We start from the raw sequence: 18,937 nt of genomic DNA, 5'->3' as shown, positions 1-18,937 counted from the left end.
CGCAGTCTTTAAGTCTTTTCCTTCACGTCATGAGTCCTTGAGGTGACTACACCAGTCACTCTGGGTATAAATGACAGATTTTTAAACTTAGGGAATGAAATAAAACACCTCCCAGTTAAGGGGAAATTCTTAGGAGAAAAAGTCAGACCTGTTACTTGTTACCTTCATGTTAACAAGTGGTCCAGCTCTTCTGAAGCTGTTAGTAGGCTGGGGTAGAAGCTGCGAACAGTGCTGGCTCTTAGAACAGAGCCAGTCCTTGGAAAAGATGCAGTCTGTGGCCCTTGGAGGGGTCGGCTCTCATATTGTGAACTTCTAGTGTTGCTCCCAGAGCCACCTTGTGTCCCTGAGACTTGGGGGCATGTGACACAGGTGCCTGCCCAGGCCCTTGCCTTCCTGTCTCACCCTGACAGTAGCAAGACCACCAGGGTAACGAGCACAGCCCTGCCGTCACATCCACCTCTGCAGAGCCTTCGTGTCTGGTGTCCCCTCCCCACACCTTTGTCATTGATGACGCAAGGCAGCGTAACTTGCTGCAACCATGGACTTGTTCCAAGTTCCTGCCATGGCCACACCTCGGCTAGGGGCACAGAGTTTTTAAGAGAAAGTCTTAACCCAAAGACCAACCAAAACATGGCTCTGGGTGGTCATCTCAGGGCAGCACACTGCGTCCCTGTGCTTGCCCATAGCAGTCCTCCAGACACCCACCCGCATGCCGCTCGGTGACAGGAGTTCAGGGGTGTCCCGTCTGATCCCCTTAAATCCTGTTCATGGAAGGTCTACCAGGAAATATGCTACTTCAATCAGTTTGCTTCATGGACATCAATTTTTATTTGATTATAAAAAAGCAATTCTAGTGGCTGATAGTTTTGTTCAGGTCTGTTGTCTTGAAATTACTGTATTTTTTTCACAACAGGAGAGGATTTTGGATAAATTGGTGGCACTTAAGGTAGTCTAGGAAGTTTTAAGTCCTCTTAATTTTTCTTCTAAAAAAGTAGACACTAGTACTTTAGATCTTCTTCCTGAGTTTGGTCAGAGTTGTAGAAATACTGCCACTCCATCTGAAAGAGGGAATGTGGTTTAACTTGTATTAACTTTAAGTCTCCTTGTGAAAGGAAATGTAACCGAAAATTCCATCCAGTGTCTTAAATGTCACTGAAGTGAGAAAGGACCTTACCAAGTAAAGGAAAAAGAGGCCTGCTGCCCGCCCTCCACACCCTAGTGCAAGTCACATGAGGGGCAGTTTGGGCCCGAAGCTGCCCCCATGTGTTGCTGCTGGCTTTGGCGTGTTCAGGACCCAGTCGAAAGAGATGCTCTGTAGAGAGGCCCAAAAGGAGGATGGATCCTAGCTCCAAATTTAAAGAAAACAGCCATTTGAAATAACTGATTTATTAATAGCACATTAGATCTGATAGAGTGCCTGAAGAATGGATGGAGGTTTGTGACATTTTATAGAAGGCAGTGATCCAGAAGGCAGTGATCCAGACCATCCCCATGAAGAAAAAATGCGAAAAGGCACAATGGTGGTCTGAGGAGGCTTTACAAATAGCTGAAAATAGAGAAAAGAGAAGCTAAAGGCTAACAAGGAAAGGTACACCCATCTGAATGCAGAGTTCCAAAGAATAGCAAGGAGAGAGAAGAAAGCCTTCCTCAGTGATCAATGCAAAGAAATAGAGGAAAACAGAATGGAAAAGAGTAGAGATCTCTTCAAGAAAATTAGAGATACCAAGGAAATATTTCATGCAAAGATGGGCACAGTAAAAGAAATGGTATGGACCTAACAGAAGCAGAAGATACTAAGAAGAGGTGGCAAGAATACATAGAAGAACGATACAAAAAAGATGTTTATGACCCAGATAACCACAGTGGTATGATCACTCAGCTAGAGCCAGACATCCTGGAATGCGAAGACAAGTGGACCTTAGGAACCATCACTACGAAAAAAGCTAGTGGGGGTGATGGAATTCCAGTTGAGCTATTTCAGTCCTAAAAGATGAAGGTGTTAAAGTGCTGCACTCAGTATGCCTGAAAATTTGGAAAACAGCAGTGGCCACAGGACTGGAAAAGGTCAGTTTTCAAAAGAATGTTCAAACTACCATACAGTTGTACTCATCTCACGCTAGTAAAGTAATGCTCAAAATTCTCCAAGCTAGGTTTCAATAGTATGTAAACCATGAACTTCTAGATGTTCAAGCTGGATTTAGAAAAGGCAGAGGAACCAGAGATCAAATTGCCAACATCCAATGGATCATAGAAAAAGCAAGAGAGTTCCAGGAAAACATCTGCTTTATTGACTCAGCCAAAGCCTTTGACTGTGGATCACAACAAAGTGTGGAAAATTCTTCAAGAGATGGGAATACCAGACCATCTTACATGCCTCCTGGGAAATCTGTATGCTGGTCAAGAAGCAGCAGTTAGAATGGGGCATGGAACAACAGACTGGTTCCAGATTGGGAAAGGAGTACGTCAAGGCTGTATATTGTCACCCTGCTTATTTAACTTCTATGCATAGTACATCATGCAAAATGCCAGGCTGGATGAAGCACAAGCTGGAATCAAGATTGCCGGGAGAAATATCAATAACCTCAGATAGGCAGATGACACCACCCTTATGGCAGAAAGTGAAGATGAACTGAAGAGCCTCTTGAGGAAAGTGAAAGAGGAGAGTGAAAAAACTGGCTTAAAACTCAACATTCAGAAAACTAAGATCATGGCATCTGGTCCCGTCACTTCATGGCAAATAGATGGGGGAAACAATGGAAACAGTGAGAAACTTTATTTTCTAGGGCTTGAAAATCACTGCACATGGTGACTGTAGCCATGAAATTAAAAGACGCTCCTTGGAAGAAAAGCTATGACCAACCTAGACAGCATATTAAAAAACAGAGACATACCTTTGCCAACAAAGGTCCATCTAGTCAAAGCAATGGTTTTTCCAGTAGTCATGTATGGATGTGAGAGTTGGACCATAAAGAAAGCTGAGCACCAAAGAATTGATGCTTTTGAACTGTGGTGTTGGAGAAGACTCTTGAGAGTCCCTTGGACTGCAAGGAGATGAAACTGATAAGGAAATCAGTCCTGAATATACGTTGGAAGGACTGATGCTGAAGCTGAAGCTTGAATACGTTGGCCATCTAATGGGAAGAACTGACTCATTGGAAAAGACCCTGATGCTGGGAAAGATTGAAAGCAGAAGGAGAAGGGGACGACAGAGGATGAGATGGTTGGATGGCATCACCGACTCAATGGATGTGAATTTGAGCAAGCTCCGGGAGTTGGTGATGGACAGGGAAGCCTGGCGTGCTGCAGTCCATGGGGTCGACTGAACTGAACTGCTCTGTTGATGAGAGAAAACTCACTTCCTTTGAATGAGACAGCACTGGGGAAAGGGTTGCTGGTGGGGTCCCTGCAGTACCACTTCCTTCTTTCTTAGTTCAGGTGTTCTTACCAAAAGGGGGTGAAACAGCAAATGCTTTCTCTTTTAAAAAAAGTCTATGCAAAATGCAGAAGACCGGTATTAGAAATGTGCTTCTGAAGCCTTTGTGATGCAAAGTCAGCGGGGTCTTGGCAGTCAGCATCACGTGGGACTCAGTGTGGCTGACCCTGGTGAGGTTAACTCTGTGTCCAACAGTTCCCAAACTTGGGGTTTTTCACAGACCATGTAGATTTTCCTAAAGAAAGCAGGATTGTGATCAACATAGGATTCTCAATTTCTGATTTTCTAAGTGGGACTTTTTAGATTGCTCTCATTAACGTCCACCCATCATTTCATGAAAGAACATTTCAAGTTTTTATCATAAAGATTTTTAAACATACTCACAAGTAGAGAAATTGTGGCGAAGCCTGATATACTTAAAATGTGTATGTAATGTCCACATCCCTGACTTTTCCATGTTACCTTCTCAGCAAAGCACAGCCTTCCAGGAAGCTTGGCTCCATGAACCACCCGCAGAGGTGCCCTACCTGCCTTGCCTTTCACCTCCTTGGGCCAGGGTGTGGCAGCTGCATCCATCAGGGTATCTCGGTGTATGTGTGTGTACGTGCATGCGTGTGCACCCCTGCATGTGTGCCAGAAGTGAGCAAGATGGAATAAATGCATTGTTGGCACCTGGCATTTCAGCATAGAATAGGCTTTACCCTGGAGAAAAGTATGGTCAACCAGAAGAGGTGGTTCAGAAGACCAGGCACTCCGAGAACTGGTAGATCCAGACAATCAAGTTGGAAAGAGACGGCTCTGTCCAGGTGCCCAGGGATTTAGATTTTCTGAGGGCTTTGGGCAGCATGAACTAGCCCTGGGGGCTGGATTCCTGTCCCTGCCAAGCCAGACATAGGCAACGCAGAGCATGTCGGGAAGAGAGGGCATCAGCTTCTTATCCCAGGTAATCCACATAACCTTTTAAGAAATAAGAGGAAACTGCTCGGAAACGCAAGTAAATTGATAAGGTGCTCGCTCCCAGGGCAAGTAGCAGCAGATACGGCCTTCCAACCATGACGATAAAGGATGATGTAATGGCTGTGCTGACCCACAACAGACAGGTGCTGGTTATTTCTCCAGCAAAGAGGGGCTTATTCGGGTTCTCCAGAGAAGGCAGCCTTGAGGAGCACCTGCAAGTCCTCACATGGCCAACAAGATGACGAAAGCCGGGCTCCAGCTGTATTTCGCCACCAGCTCCAGTCCCAACCCTAAGGGGTTTGTGTCACTTCAGGCCAATAACAAGCGGGCTGCAGCTTCTCCAGGCTTCACGCTGACAGAGGAAGGACACCTTCCCCCAAGACCCCCAGCATTTCAAAGCTCATTGACCCAAACTGGTGCTGCTTATTTTTCTAATCAGAAAATGAACAGTTTCCAAGTTCTTCACATGAAATGAGTATGATACTGATAAAACCTCACAGATGGAACACACACAGAAAACAATAGGGGAATCTCAGGTCTAAATATAGATGTAAAAGTCCTAAATAAAATACTGGCGAACAATCTAGCAGCAAATTAAACATGCTAAATTAAGTGGGATTTAGTCTAGGAATTAGGATGAATGATAACAAATATTTAATTTGTTCCAAGAGAAGTTTTCTTAGGAGACTCCCATTCACATTTTTGTTGCATCCCTTAGCCAGCTCAAACACTGTATTTTTCATGAGCTGCGTGATGCCTACAGCACAATATTTTGGAAACAGTTACAAGGTTATGAGCCCCCAGGAGGTCCTGCCCAGTCAAGAAGAAGCTGCATGGGCCAAAGCCCAGCCCCGCCTCCTGGCCACAGAGTTCCTCCTCCCTCCTGGAAGAAATGGCCATCTCAACATGTGGTCATGGTCTTGTTTTATTATCTTAAAAACTCTACATAGATATGATGTAATTCAGACAGAGAAACACAAATATATGACATCACTTTTATGTGGAGTCTAAAAAAATGGTACAAATGAATGTATTTACAAAACAAACAGACTCAGACAGAAAACAAACCTCTGATTACCAAAATGGAAAAAGGTTGAAGGAAGGATAAATTGAGAGTTTGGAGTTTAGATATAAAATACCACATATAAAATAGATAACCATATGGCAGAAACCAAAACAGTGTTGTAAAGCAATTATCTTCCAATTAAAATATATTAGAAGTTTTTAAATGCTGCTAAGAACAATCAGGAGAAGGCAATGGCACCCCACTCCAGTACTCTTGCCTGGGAAATCCCATGGATGGAGGAGCCTGGTAGGCTCCAGTCCATGAGGTCGCTATGAGTCAGACACGACTGAGCGACTTCACTTTGACTTCTCACTTTCATGCATTGGAGATGGAAATGGCAACCCACTCCAGTGTTCTTGCCTGGAGAATCCCACAGACAGGGGAGCCTGGTGGGCTGCCATCTACGGGGTTGCACAGAGTCGGACACGACTGAAGTGACTTAGCAGCAGCAGCAACAAAAAGAACAATCATGAAAGATAACCAACAAGGACCTACCGTACAGCATAGGGAACTATATTCAATATCAGTAATAACCTATGATGGAAAAGAATCTGGAAAAGTATATACATATACACACACATATAGGTGGAAGTAGTGACAGATTCTTCTTCTTGGGCTGTAAAACCACTGTGGACAGTGACTGCAGCCATGAAATCAGAAGACAATTGCTCTTGGCAGGAAAGCTATGACAAACCTAGACAGTGTGTTGAAAAGCAGAGACATTACTCTGACAACAAAGGTCCGTATAGTCAAGCCTATGGTCTTCTCATATGACACTGAAAGATGAACTCCCCGGGTCAGTAGGTGCCCAATATGCTACTGGAGAAGAGTGAAGAAATAACTCCAGAAAGAATGAAGAGATGGAGCCAAAGTGGAAACAACACCCAGGTATAGATGTGACTGGTGATGGAAGTAAAGTTCGATGCTGTAAAGAAGAATATTCCATAGGAACCCGAAATGTTAGGTCCATGAATCAAGGTAAATTGGAAGTGGTCAAACAGGAGATGGTAAGAGTGAACATCAACATTTTAGGAATCAGAGAACTAAACTGGACTGGAATGGGCAAATTTAATTCAGATGACCATTATATCTACTACTGTGGGCAAGAATCCCTTAGAAGAAATGGAGTAGCCCTCATAGTCAACAAGTGAGTCCGAAATGCAGGACTTGGCTGCAGTCTTAACAACAGAATGATCTCTGTTCGTTTCCAAGGCAAAGCATTCAATATCACAGAAATCTGAGTCTATGCCTCAACCACTAATGCCAAAGAAGCTGACGTTAAATGGTTCTATGAGGGCCTGCAAGAACTTCTAGAACCAACACCCAAAAAAGATATCCTTTTCATCACAGGGGACTGGAATGCAAAAGCAGGAAGTCAAGATATATCTGGAGTAACAGGCAAATTTGGCCTTTGAGGACAAAATGAAGCAGAGCAAAGGCTAACAGAGTGTTGCCAAAGCAACACACTGGTCATAGCAAACATCCTCTTCCAACAACACAAGAGATGATTCTACACATGGGCATCATCAGATGGTCAATACTAAAATCAGATTAATTATATTCTTTGCAGTCAATGATGAAGAAGCTCTATACACTCAGCAGAAACAAGACCTGGAGCTGACTGTGGTTCAGATTATGAACACCTTATTGCCAAATTCAGACTTAAATTGAAGAAAGTAGGGAAAACCACTAGATGATTCAGGTGTGACCTAAATCAAATCCCTTACGATTATACAGTGGAAGTGACAAATAGATTCAAGGGATTAGATCTGATAGACAGAGTGCCTGAAGAACTATGGATGGGGGTTCATGACACTGTACAAGAGGCAGTGATCAAGACCATCCCCAAGAAAAAGAAATGCAAAAAGGCAAAATGGTTGTCTGAGGAGGCTTTACAAATACTTGAGAAAAGAAGAGAAGCTAAAGGCAAAGGTATTCCCATCTGAATGCAAAGTTCCAAAGAATAGCAAGGAGAGATAAGAAAGCCTTCCTCAGTGATCAATGCACAGATAGAAGAAAATAGAATGGGAAAGACTAGAAATCTTTAAGAAAATTAGAGATACCAAGAGAATATTTCATGCAAAGATGGGCACAATAAAGGACAGAAACAGTGTGGACCTAACAGAAGCAGAAGATATTAAGAAAGGGTGACAAGAATACACAGAACTATACAAAAAATATCTTCATGACCCAAATAACCACGATGGTGTGATCACTCACCTAGAGTCAGACATCCTTGAGTCCGAAGTCAAGTGGACCTTAGGAAGCATTACTACAAATGAAGCTAATGGAGGTGATGGAATTTCAGCTGAGTTATTTCAAATCCTAAAAGATGATGCTGTTAAAGTGCTGCACTCAATGTGCCTGCAAATTTGGAAAACTCAGCAGTGGCCAAAGGACTGGAAAAAATCAGTTTTCATTTCAATTCCAGGAAAAGCAATCCGAAGAATGTTCAAACTACCACACAATTTCATTCATCTCACTTGCTAGCAAAGTAATGCTCAAAATTCTCCAAGCAAGGCTTCTACAGTACATGAACTGAGAACTTCCAGATGTTCAAGCTGGATTTAGAAAAGGCAGAGAAACCAGAGATCAAATTGCCAACATCCGTTGGATCATTGAAAAAGCAAGAGAGTTCCAGAAAAACATCTACTTCTGTTTCATTGACTATGTCAAAGTCCTTGACTGTGTGGATCACAACAAACTGTGGAAAATTCTTCAAGAGATGGGAATACCAGACCACCTGACCTGCCTCCTGAGAAATCTGTTTGCAGGTTTCTGGAAATCTGGACATGGAACAACAGACTGATTCCAAATCTGGAAAAGGAGTACGTCAAGGCTGTATATTGTCATCTTGCTTATTTAACTCCTATGCATAGTACATCATGTGAAATGCCGGGCTGGATGAAGCACAAGCTGGAATCAAGATTGCTGGGAGAAATAGCAATAACCTCAGATAGGGAGATGACACCACCCTTGTGGCAGAAAGCAAAGAGGAAATAAAGAGCCTGTTGATGAAAGTGAAAGAGGAGAGTGAAAAAATTGGCTTAAAACTCAACATTCAAACATTGAAGATCATGGCATCGGGTCCCATCACTTCATGGTAAATAGATGGGGAAACAATGGAAACAGTGAGAGACTTTATTTTCTTGGGCTCGAAAACCACTGCAGATGGTGACTGCAGCCATGAAATTAAAAGACGCTTGCTCCTTGGAAGAAAAGCTATGACCAACCTAGACAGCATATTAAAAAGCAGACCCATTACTTTACCAACAAAGGTCCGTCTAGTCAAAGCTATGTTTTTCCAGTAGTCACATATGCATGTAAGAGTTGGGACTATAAAGAAAGCTAAGCACCGAAGAATTGATGCTTTTGAACTGTGGTGTTGGAGAAGCCTCTTGAGAGTCCCTTGGCCTGCAAGGACATCAAACCAGTCCATCCTAAAGGAAATCAGTCCTGAATATTCATTGGAAGGACAGATGCTGAAGCTGAAACTCCAATCCTTTGGCCACCTGATGGAAAGAACTGATTCATTGGGAAAGACCCTGATGCTGGGAAAGATTGAAGGCAAAAGAAGAAGGGGACAACAGAGGATGAGATGGTTGGATGGCATCAGTGACTCGATGAACATGAGTTTGAGCAGTCCCAGGGACTGGTGATGGATAGGGAAACCTGGCATTCTGCAGTCCATGGGGTCGCAAAGAGTTGGACACGACTGAGCAACCGAACTGAACTGAACCAACAGTCTTCCCAGTAGTCATATACACTTGTGAGAGCTGGATTATTAAGAAGGCAGAGCGCCAAAGAATTGATGCCTTTGAAGTGGGGTGCTGGAGAAGACTCCTGAGAGTCCCTTGGACAGCAAGGAGATCAAACCAGTCAATCTTGAGGGAAATCAACCCTGAATACTCATTGAAAGGACTGATGCTGAAGCCAAAGCTCCAGTATTCTGGTCACCTGATGCGAACTCATTGGTAAAGTCCCTAATGCTGAGAAAGATTGATGGCAGACGGAGAAGAGGGCGTCAGAGGATGAGATCGCTGGATGGCATTACTGATGCAATGGACATGAACTTGGGCAAACTTCGGGAGATGGTGAGGGCCAAGGAGGCCTGGCGTGTTGCAGTCCGTGGGGTAGCAAAGAGTCAGACATGACTGGGCAACTGAACAACATATATATACATATCTATTTATCTATATAACTGAAGTACTAGGAACTTTCCTGGTGGTCTAGTGGTTAAGAATCCTCCTGCCAATGCAGGGAACGTGGATTTGATCCCTGGTCCTGGAAGATCCCACACATGGCAGAGCAGCTTAGCCTGCGTGCCACAACTGCTGAGCCCTAGACTCGCCGACTCGAGAGCCGGAGAGCCTCAACAAGAGAAGCCGCTGCAATGAGAAGCCTGTGCAACGCAGCCATAGGGTAGCCCTCGTGTGTCACAATTCAGAGAAAGCCCATGCAGCAACGAAGACCCAGTGCAGCCAAAAATAAATAAAATTTATAATAATAATAAAAACAGAACTAAAAAACAATCTACATAGGCTTCACCAAACATTACAGTTTTGCCTGTTCTTAAATGCTATATAAATGGAATCATTCTGTATCCCTTGCCTTGCTTTGGCTCAGCTTGTCTGAGGCATTCGATGTGTTTTTGGGCTCAGTGAACTTGGAATTTGCAGCTTGAGGATTGAGTGAATAGCATTGAAACACGTATATTATCATATGTGAACTAGATCGCCAGTCCAGGTTCGATGCATGAGACAGGGTGCTCAGGGCTGGTGCCCTGGGATGACCCTGAGGGATGGGATGGGAAGGGAGGTGGGAGTGGGGTTCAGGATGAGGAACACATGTACACCCATGGCTGTGTTGGGTGGCAAAAACCACCACAATATTGTAAAGCAATTAGCCTCCAATTAAACAAAATTTTTTTAAATGTGGTAAGAAAGGAATTGAGTAGTTCACATGTGTTTCTGGCACAACTGACCACCTGGAAGAACAGGAGGAGAAGAGGTCAGTGGCGGCAAGTTCCCCGAAGCAGGTACGAGCTTGCACATGCATGGATCAGGACAGGCTGGCACCAGCCCATACTTGGAAACACGTGACCCTTCCCCTCTCACCCCATGTGTCTGCTGAGAGCTGGCCGCCGTGACTCCCGCGGCTGTCTTCCCTCGGGACAGCTGGTGGGGCAGCCCTTGCCTGGATGGAGCCCTGCCAGTCACCAGTGCAGAGAGAGGGGAAGCCCTTGCTGGTTCTTCAACTCTAATCAAGGCAATGGATGAACTTCCACATTTCATGGGTCAAAGCAAGTCACATGGCTTCTCAGGACTGTGGTCAGGGGGCGCCAGAGGGAGCGCAGGGGGTCCTGGGATGCAGGGTGGACAGCAGCGCCCTCCAGAGTGCAGTCAAGGCACAGCAGGCGGGAAAGAGGGCGACATCACATAGGGCCTCTTGAGCTTGGGTAGGTAGCACTGGAGCTCCTCTGAGTCGTGGGGAGGACAAAACGTTCTGACTTATATTTTTAAAGTAACGTCTCACTGCAGGCTGGAGAAGAGACTAAAGAGTGGACCGTGGGGACCAACATGGACGCTGTTGCTGTGGTCCAGGCATAGGGGGTGGAGGCAGGCTGGAAGACAGTCTCAGTCCTCTTTGTCTTCCAGCTCTTCCACTGGAAGTGCAGTGACAGGTCCCCGGCATGTCCCGAAGGATGGATGAGGCTGGTGCCTTTTCATACCACCAGCCATTTGCATATCTCTGTGAAGCACCTGCCCAAGTCTCTGCCCATCTTAAAATCCGGTAGTTTATCTCTTTCCTGTGTATTTCTAGGAGTTCTTTACCCAGTCTGAGTCCTTTGTTGATGTGCGTTGCAAACATCTATCCCAGTCTAGGGCTTCCTTTTCCCTCCCAATGGCATGTTTTGATGAACACAACGTCTTCTAATGTAAGTAGTCCTGTTCAGCAGTATTTCTTCTAAGGACAATGCTTTCTGGGTTCTGTTTAAGACATCTTTGCTCCTGAGCCCCCACTGATACTCTGGCTTTGCCATAAGCTTATTATCTTCCCTGGGCATTTAGGGCTAGAATTCTTTTCTGATCGCTTTGTGTGTAGGGCGTAAGGTTGGTTGTTTTTCTACATGGAGAGCCCATTGAAAGAGCTCCAGCATCTTTCAATGTGGAAATAGCCACAACCCTCCCCTGCCACACTGAGGGGGCCTCTGTAGATGAGGTGATCACACACATGGACGGGTGCATTTCCAGGGTCTCCTGTCCAGCCAGGGGAGGGGGACAGGAGAGCCAGTCCCCAGGGTTTGCCCCTCTTAAACTGACCAGTATCCTGCAGTCAAGAGATACAGACAAGTTACAGTCATCCTCCGAGCAGACATGCCACTCTCCTTTCCTGAGAAAGAGGGGATATGCGAGGAGAGGGGAGGGGCAGTGGGTGCTGCTGCTGAGCTAAAGGGTTGTCACTGCCCACCCCTGGATCTTCAGTGCTCTCTCCCAGCCCACTGCACAGAGGCCACGGGGGTCCAGAGTGGGCTGGAGGGGGTAGTCCCTCAAGACTACCCTCCCTCACGCACAAGCCATGTTCCCAATACTCCCTCCCCAACCTTCCTGTTGGATGGCTGACTCTGTCCCAAGAAAGTCTGAACAGGTAAGAACTGTGTGGTAATCAACTCAAGGGCTGCCCTGAGGTCAAGGCTGAAACCTCACTCCCCATCCATCGGTCTCCCCTGCAGCTCAGTGCTACTGTCCAGGGAGGCTCCCCAGCAGCTGGGCAGGAGACCAAATGAGTTTCAGCAGTCTGAAACTGCTGGAACAGAGAAATGTAACCCTCCTCCCACATCAAAGCCCTAAGACAGGGCATGTCCAAAGCTGAATTCTCCTTCTCCTTTAAAGTTGTCTTCTCTTTCAAAGACATTGAAGCTCCAGGTCTCTTCCTCCCATGGCCTCTTACATACTGGAGGCTTATCAACCAAACAGTCCCAAGGCCATGAGGTGGCTGCCCTCCCTGCTCCTGTCACCGATCCCAGGAGCCGAAGGACGGGCCTGGAAACACAGCCCTGTGAGTCCACGTGGCAGGCCCTGCCCAGGAACGTCAGAGCCACGCCCGGCCCTGGTGGCAGGCTCCCGGAGGCCGAATGACTCATGCAGATGTAGAGCCTGGCTCTCAGGAGGACCTACCTACCTCAACACACCTTTGGACTTAGAGTGAGCTCACCCCCAAAACGGCACCCCCATCTGAAGGCAGACTTCAGTCTTTTGCTCAGAAGGTTCCTCCAGGTGAGCCTGCCTTTCTCAAAGCTGCTGCTTCCTCTGGGGAGCGTGTTCAAACCTTTCACAGCAGAGCTTTAAGCTCAGAAAATCCCCACCTGTACTACTGAACAAACATTCCAGCACCTGCCTCAAATCCCAGGTCTTCTTTTTTTTAAAAAACAAAAAACAAAAAAAACAAGTTGAATCAAATGAAATTGCTGTTTTTTGTTAGGCTAAAATGGTGGATTCCCTGGTGGTCCAGTGGTTAAGAATCTGCCTGCCAATGCAGGGGACACAGGTTCAATCCCTGGGTCGGGGAAGATTCCAAAGGCCGCGGAGAAACTAAGCCCATGACCCACAACTACTGAGCCTGTGCTCTAGAGCCCACGCTCGAAACAAGAGAAGCCACCGCGATGAGAAGCTGGCAAGCCGCAATGAAGAGGAGCCCCCGCTCACTGCATTTAGAGAAAGCCCAAATGCAGCAGTGAAGACCAGTGCAGCCAAAAATAGATAAATTAATTATAGGTAAACTTTTATTTATATACTATTTGGCTTCACTGGGTCTTCACTGGGGCACACCAGATCTCTACTTGCAGCATATGAACTCTTAGTTACAGCATGTGGGATCCAGTTCCCTGACCACGGTTGGACCCCCTGCAGAGGGAGCACAGAGTCTTAGCCACTGGACCACCAGGGAAGTCCCAATAAATTAATTTTAAAAAGTGGTCAAACATCAGCTGCTTCATGGGGTTCAACCTCACATATCCCAACTGCCATTGCAAAACAGGCAAGGAAGTCGATGAAGAAAAGCAGAGATGCAGGCGTCTGACAGCCTGGGTGGAATTCTGGCTCTGCTCCCCATTAGTTGCAGACCTTGGGCAAGTCACTGGCCTCCTCTCCTAGGATAGTTATGAAGATTCCATTAGTTACTGTAGGCCAAGTTCCTAGAACAGTGCCGGGCTTGTGCTTAAGCTGGGTTAAGCTGTTGTTATTAGTGGAAACGGTATTAGTCATGGAAGGTAGGACATGATGGTGTGGGGAAGGGTGAGCAGAGGAATAACCAGGAACCCTAATAGGCCTGCTTTACAAAGTGAGGACTTGACAGGGGCCGTAGGAAGTTACTGAGTACAGGCCTATATGGGCAAAGAATCTAGAAGAGTGGACATATGTGTATGTATAACTGGCTCACTTTGCTGTACACCCGAAACTAACACAACACTGTAGATCATCTGTAATCCAATAAAACTTTTTTAAATAAAAAAAATTTTAAAGAACCTACTGAGTATAAAACTTACATTCTGAAATTGACACAACATCATGGGGAAAGTAAAGTAGACTTAAATAAATAGACATTCCATGTTCATGGACCCCAAGACTTAATTTTTTCCCTTGGCTGGGCCAAACTTTCCCACTTATTCTTCCAAACTGACCAATCAGATACATTGCTCCTCCTTACCGAGGACAGAGGAAGCAGTGGAGACGGGCTGGGGAAACTCCTCCACATGCTTACATGAGAGGAGAGGGAGACACCTGCCCCCAAGCCCACATGCAGCAATTAATATCAACAGTTAAACCCACTCTGCCACTCCTTCTCCTCTCCTCCATGGCAGCATGTTTCAGAAGACTTGATGTTGACTCCCTAAGTCCAGAAGAATAAAAGAATTAGGAATCAACTTAATCAAGGAAATGTAAGACTTGTACACTGAAAATTACCAAAAAATTGCAAAGAAACTAAAAAAAAACCAAACAACTAAATAAGTGGAAAGGTACCCTTTGTTCACAGATCTAGAAGGTTTAACATTGTTAAGATGGCAGTACTCCCCCAAACCAATCCACAGGTCCCAATCAGTGCCTCTCATCATGCTAATAACCTCTTTGCATGAATGGAAAAGCTGATCCTAAAATTCTATGGAATTTTAAGGAACCCTGGGCTTTCCTGGTGGCTCAGATGGTAAAGAATCCACATGCCATGCAGGAGATCTGGGTTGGATCCCTGGGTTGGGAAGATCCCCTGGAGGAGGGCATGGCAACCCATTCCAGTATTCTTCCCTGGAGAATCCCCATGGACAGAGGAGCCTGGAAGGCTATAGTCCATGGAGTCAAAAAGAGTTGGACATGACTGAGAGACTAAGCACACAAAAGGAACCCCAAATAGCCAAGACAATCTCAAAAAAGAACAAAGTTGGAAGACTTGCACTTCCGGATTTCAAAATCTAGTACAAAGTTACAGTAATAAAAATGATGTGGTTTTGGCATAAGGACAGATGTATGTGGTTGTTGTTCAGTCACTAAGTTGTGTATAACTCTTTGCAGCCACGTGGACTGAAGCACACCAGGCCTCCCTGTTCCTCACCATATCCTCACCAGGATAGATGTACAGATCAATGAAATAGAATTCAGTTCAGCTCAGTTCGGTCGCTCAGTCGTGTCTGACTCTTTGCAAGCCCATGGACTGCAGCACATCAGGCTTTCCTGTCCATCATTAACTCCCAGAGCTTGCTCAAACTCATGTCCATCAAGTTGGTGATGCCATCCAACCATTTCATCCTCTGTCATCCCCTTCTCCCCCTGTCTTCAATCTTTCCCAGCATCAGGGTCTTTTCCAATGAGTCAGTTCTTCAAAATGAAATTACAGGTCCATAAGTAAACCCTAACATCTATGGTCAATTGCTTTTGACAAGAGTATCAAGACCAGTCAATGGGGATAAAATGGTCTCTTTAACAAATGGTACTGGGACAACTGGTTATACACATGCAAAAGAATGAAGCTGGATTTTCACCTCACACCATAAACAAAAATTAACCCAAAGCAGGACTTTTCTGGTGGCTCAGTGGTAAAGAATCTGCCTGCCAATGCAGGAGACACGGGTTTGATCACTGATTAGGAAGATCCCACATGCCGCAGAGCAACCAAGCCCGGTTGACTGTGCTCTAGAGCCCGTGCTCCACAACAAGAGAAGCCACCTCAGTGAGAAGCCTGCACAGTGCCACTAGAGAGTAGCCCCTGCTTGTGGCAACTAGAGAAAAGCCTGCGCAGCAACAAAGAACCAGCATATTTATAAATAAATAAATAATTTAAAAATCAACTCAAAGTAGATAAAAATCTGAATACCGTAATTAAACCCATGAAAGTCATCAAAGACAACACAGTAGATCTTCATGACCTTGGATTAGGCAGTAGTTTCTTAGATATGACAACAAAAACGCAACGCACAAAAGAAGAAAAAGTAGGTAAACTGGAGTTCATCAAAACTGAACACTTTCGTGCATCAAAAAACACTACCAATAAAATAAAAAGACGCCTCACAGAATGGGATAAAATATTTGCAAATTACATATCTGATAAAGGGTCCAGTATCCAGAATATAAAAAGAACTATTATAACTCAACCACAAAACATCAAGCAACCCAATTAAAAATGGGCAAACGATCTGAATAGACATTTTCCCAAAGAAGATATACAAATGACCAACAAGCACATGAAAAATGCTCCACATCACTTGTCATCAGGCAAATGCAAATCAAAACCACAACCAGATACCACTTCACACCCCCTAGGATGGCTGTGATCAAAACAAGGAATGATGATAGGTGTTGGTAAGTGCATGAACAAATTGGAACCCTCCTACATTGCTGATGGGAATGTAATGTTGTGTAATGGGAGTGTAATGTAAGGTGCAGTTGTGTGGAAAACAGGCAGTTTCTCAAAGGTTAAACGTAGAGTTACCATATGACCAAGCAACTGTATTTTTAGCTGTCTATCCAAGAGAAATGAAAACATATGTCCACATGAAAAAGTGTCCATGAGTATTCATAGCAACATTAAACATACTAACCAAAAGGTGGAAACAATACAAATGTCCATCAACTGACAAAGGAATAAATAAAATATGAGACAGCCATACAACAGCATTTCATTGGACAATAAAAAGAAAAGTACTGATACGTACAACAACATGGATGTACCTTGAAAAAACGCTAAGTGAAGGAAGCCAGTCACAAGAGACCACATGCTAGATGATTCCATTTATATGAAACATCCAGAATAGGCAAATCTAGAGAGACAGAAAGTAGATTAGAGTTTGCCAGGGGCTGGGGGGTATGGAAAGGGTATGGAAAGTTTGGTGTGGGAGTGATAGCTAAGGGGCTAGGGTTTCTATGGTGATTAGAACATTCTAAATTGACTGTGGTGATGGCTGAACTTTTCTGTGAATATACTAAAAGTCATTGAATTGTACACTTTAAATAGTTGAATTGTAGAGTATGTGAATTGTATCAATAAAACTGTTGGGATTCCCTGGTGGTCCAGTGGTGAAGACTCCAGGCTCCCAATGCAGGGGCCCTGGGTTCAACCCTGGCCAGGGAATTAGATCCCACATGCTGCAACTAAGATCTGGCACAGCCGAATCAATAAATTTAAAAAATAAAACTGTCGCAAATATAAAAAGTTGTCGGCATAAGAAAGAGCATTTATTATTTTTTTTAAGCTGTGCTGGTCTTCATTGCTGCGTGCAGGCTTTCTCTAGTTGCGATGTGCAGGCTTCTCATTGCAGTGGGAAAGAGCATTTATTTTTATTGTTAAAATAGGTATGGTCTAAAGTTCATAAATCAAGAAAAGAAATACAGGATGTTGTCTACATAATGGCGATGAATACCATTTGAAAATGTGTAAGACTCTAAGAGATATACATAAAGAGAGAAATGTAAAGCAAATGTAATACAAATTCAACATTTGGGAAATCTGGATGAAGGGCGTCTGGAAATTCTTTGTACTATTTTGCCACTTTTCTGAGACTCTAAAATTATGTTGAGGACTTCCCTAACGGTCCAGTTGTTAGGACTCGGCACTTACCCTGTTGAGGGCTCAGGTTCAATCTCTGGGTTGGGAACTAAGATCCTACAAGCCGTGCGGTGTGACCAAACAAAATAAAATGATATCCAAAAAATTTTTTTTTAATTTTAACACTTGCATTTTAAAACAACACAAACTTACTGTCTCTCACAATCCTGGAGGCCTCACTCCTTCTGAGGGCTCTGGCAGAGGGTCCCCCCATCTCTTTCAGCTCCTGCTAGTTGCCCGTGTTCTTGTCTTGTGCCCAGATGACTCCAGCCTGTGCCTCTGTCTTCATGTGGCTGTCTCCCCTCCTTGGCTCTGTGGCCACAATTCCCTCTTATGAGGACATCAGTCTTATTGGATTTAGAGCTCCCTTCTTTGTCCAGTACAACCTCATCTTGAGTTGATCACACCCTCAAAGACCCCATTTCCAGATGCCTCACACTCTCTTAGTAAAAGTTTAATATCTGGGAATCCGTGAGAATCTGGGAATTCTTACACTATTCTTGCCACTTTTGTGGTAATCTGAAATTATGCCAAGAGAAAATAATTTGAGCATAATAAAAAAACTCCCCACCAGAAACCCTCTCAAGTGCCCCACGTCATCGAGGCTGAAGTCAGAACCCAGGTCCAGACCCAGCCACCCCTCCCACCCTCTGGGTGCTCCTGTTCCTTCTCTGGCCGCACTCACCTTCTCTGGATCCCCTGCTTCTGGCCTTTGCACTGACCTACTTCAGCCAGGGACATCCTTCCCTGGAACAAGGTGTGGTTCTTAAGCTCCCTGCTCAAGGGTCACCTGTCCAGAGAGCCTGCTGACCACCTGATCTAGGACTCCCATTCCTGTCTCTCTCCATTTATCTCTTTCACTTTGTCATTCTTCCTATCAGTCTCATTACTGGCAGTTTCTTACAAAATGATGTCTGTCGAGCCTGTTCCCCTAGAACAGCAGCCGCTCAGGCGCAGAGGCCCTGTCTGCGCTCCCTGTTTCCCCACGCAGGCCCGGGTGCAGTGCGCGCACATGGCTGGACACTAAACAGTCGGGTACTGGGCGCAGTAACTCCATCCTCTGCCCAAGCCTGGCGGCCCCGCCCCTGACTCAGTCACTACGGTGCAGGAGAAACTCAAGGGTCAGTGTTTCTCCACTCAGCTCAGGAACCTCAAGAGAAACACAGGCTCTTTAAAAATCGAGAGCAACCAGTTTGGAATACTATTGTTGGCGGTGGCCTTCCCAACGGCCAGGGCCAACCTGGCTGTCAGCCATTGACTCCCGGAGCTGGGGACAGCCTGCCAGCAGCCCGGTTCACAACGGCTTTGTGGCTTATGCCGTGTCCACGAGCGCTCAGCTTGATCCCCGATGGGAGCGGTCACCCGGCTCGGCACACAGCGGGGCTCAGCCG

Source organism: Bubalus kerabau, chromosome 2, assembly GCF_029407905.1.
Source record: "Bubalus kerabau isolate K-KA32 ecotype Philippines breed swamp buffalo chromosome 2, PCC_UOA_SB_1v2, whole genome shotgun sequence".
Lineage (NCBI taxonomy): Eukaryota > Metazoa > Chordata > Mammalia > Artiodactyla > Bovidae > Bubalus > Bubalus kerabau.
The sequence above is the reverse complement of the archived record's forward strand: the minus strand, read 5'-3'. Positions refer to the sequence as shown.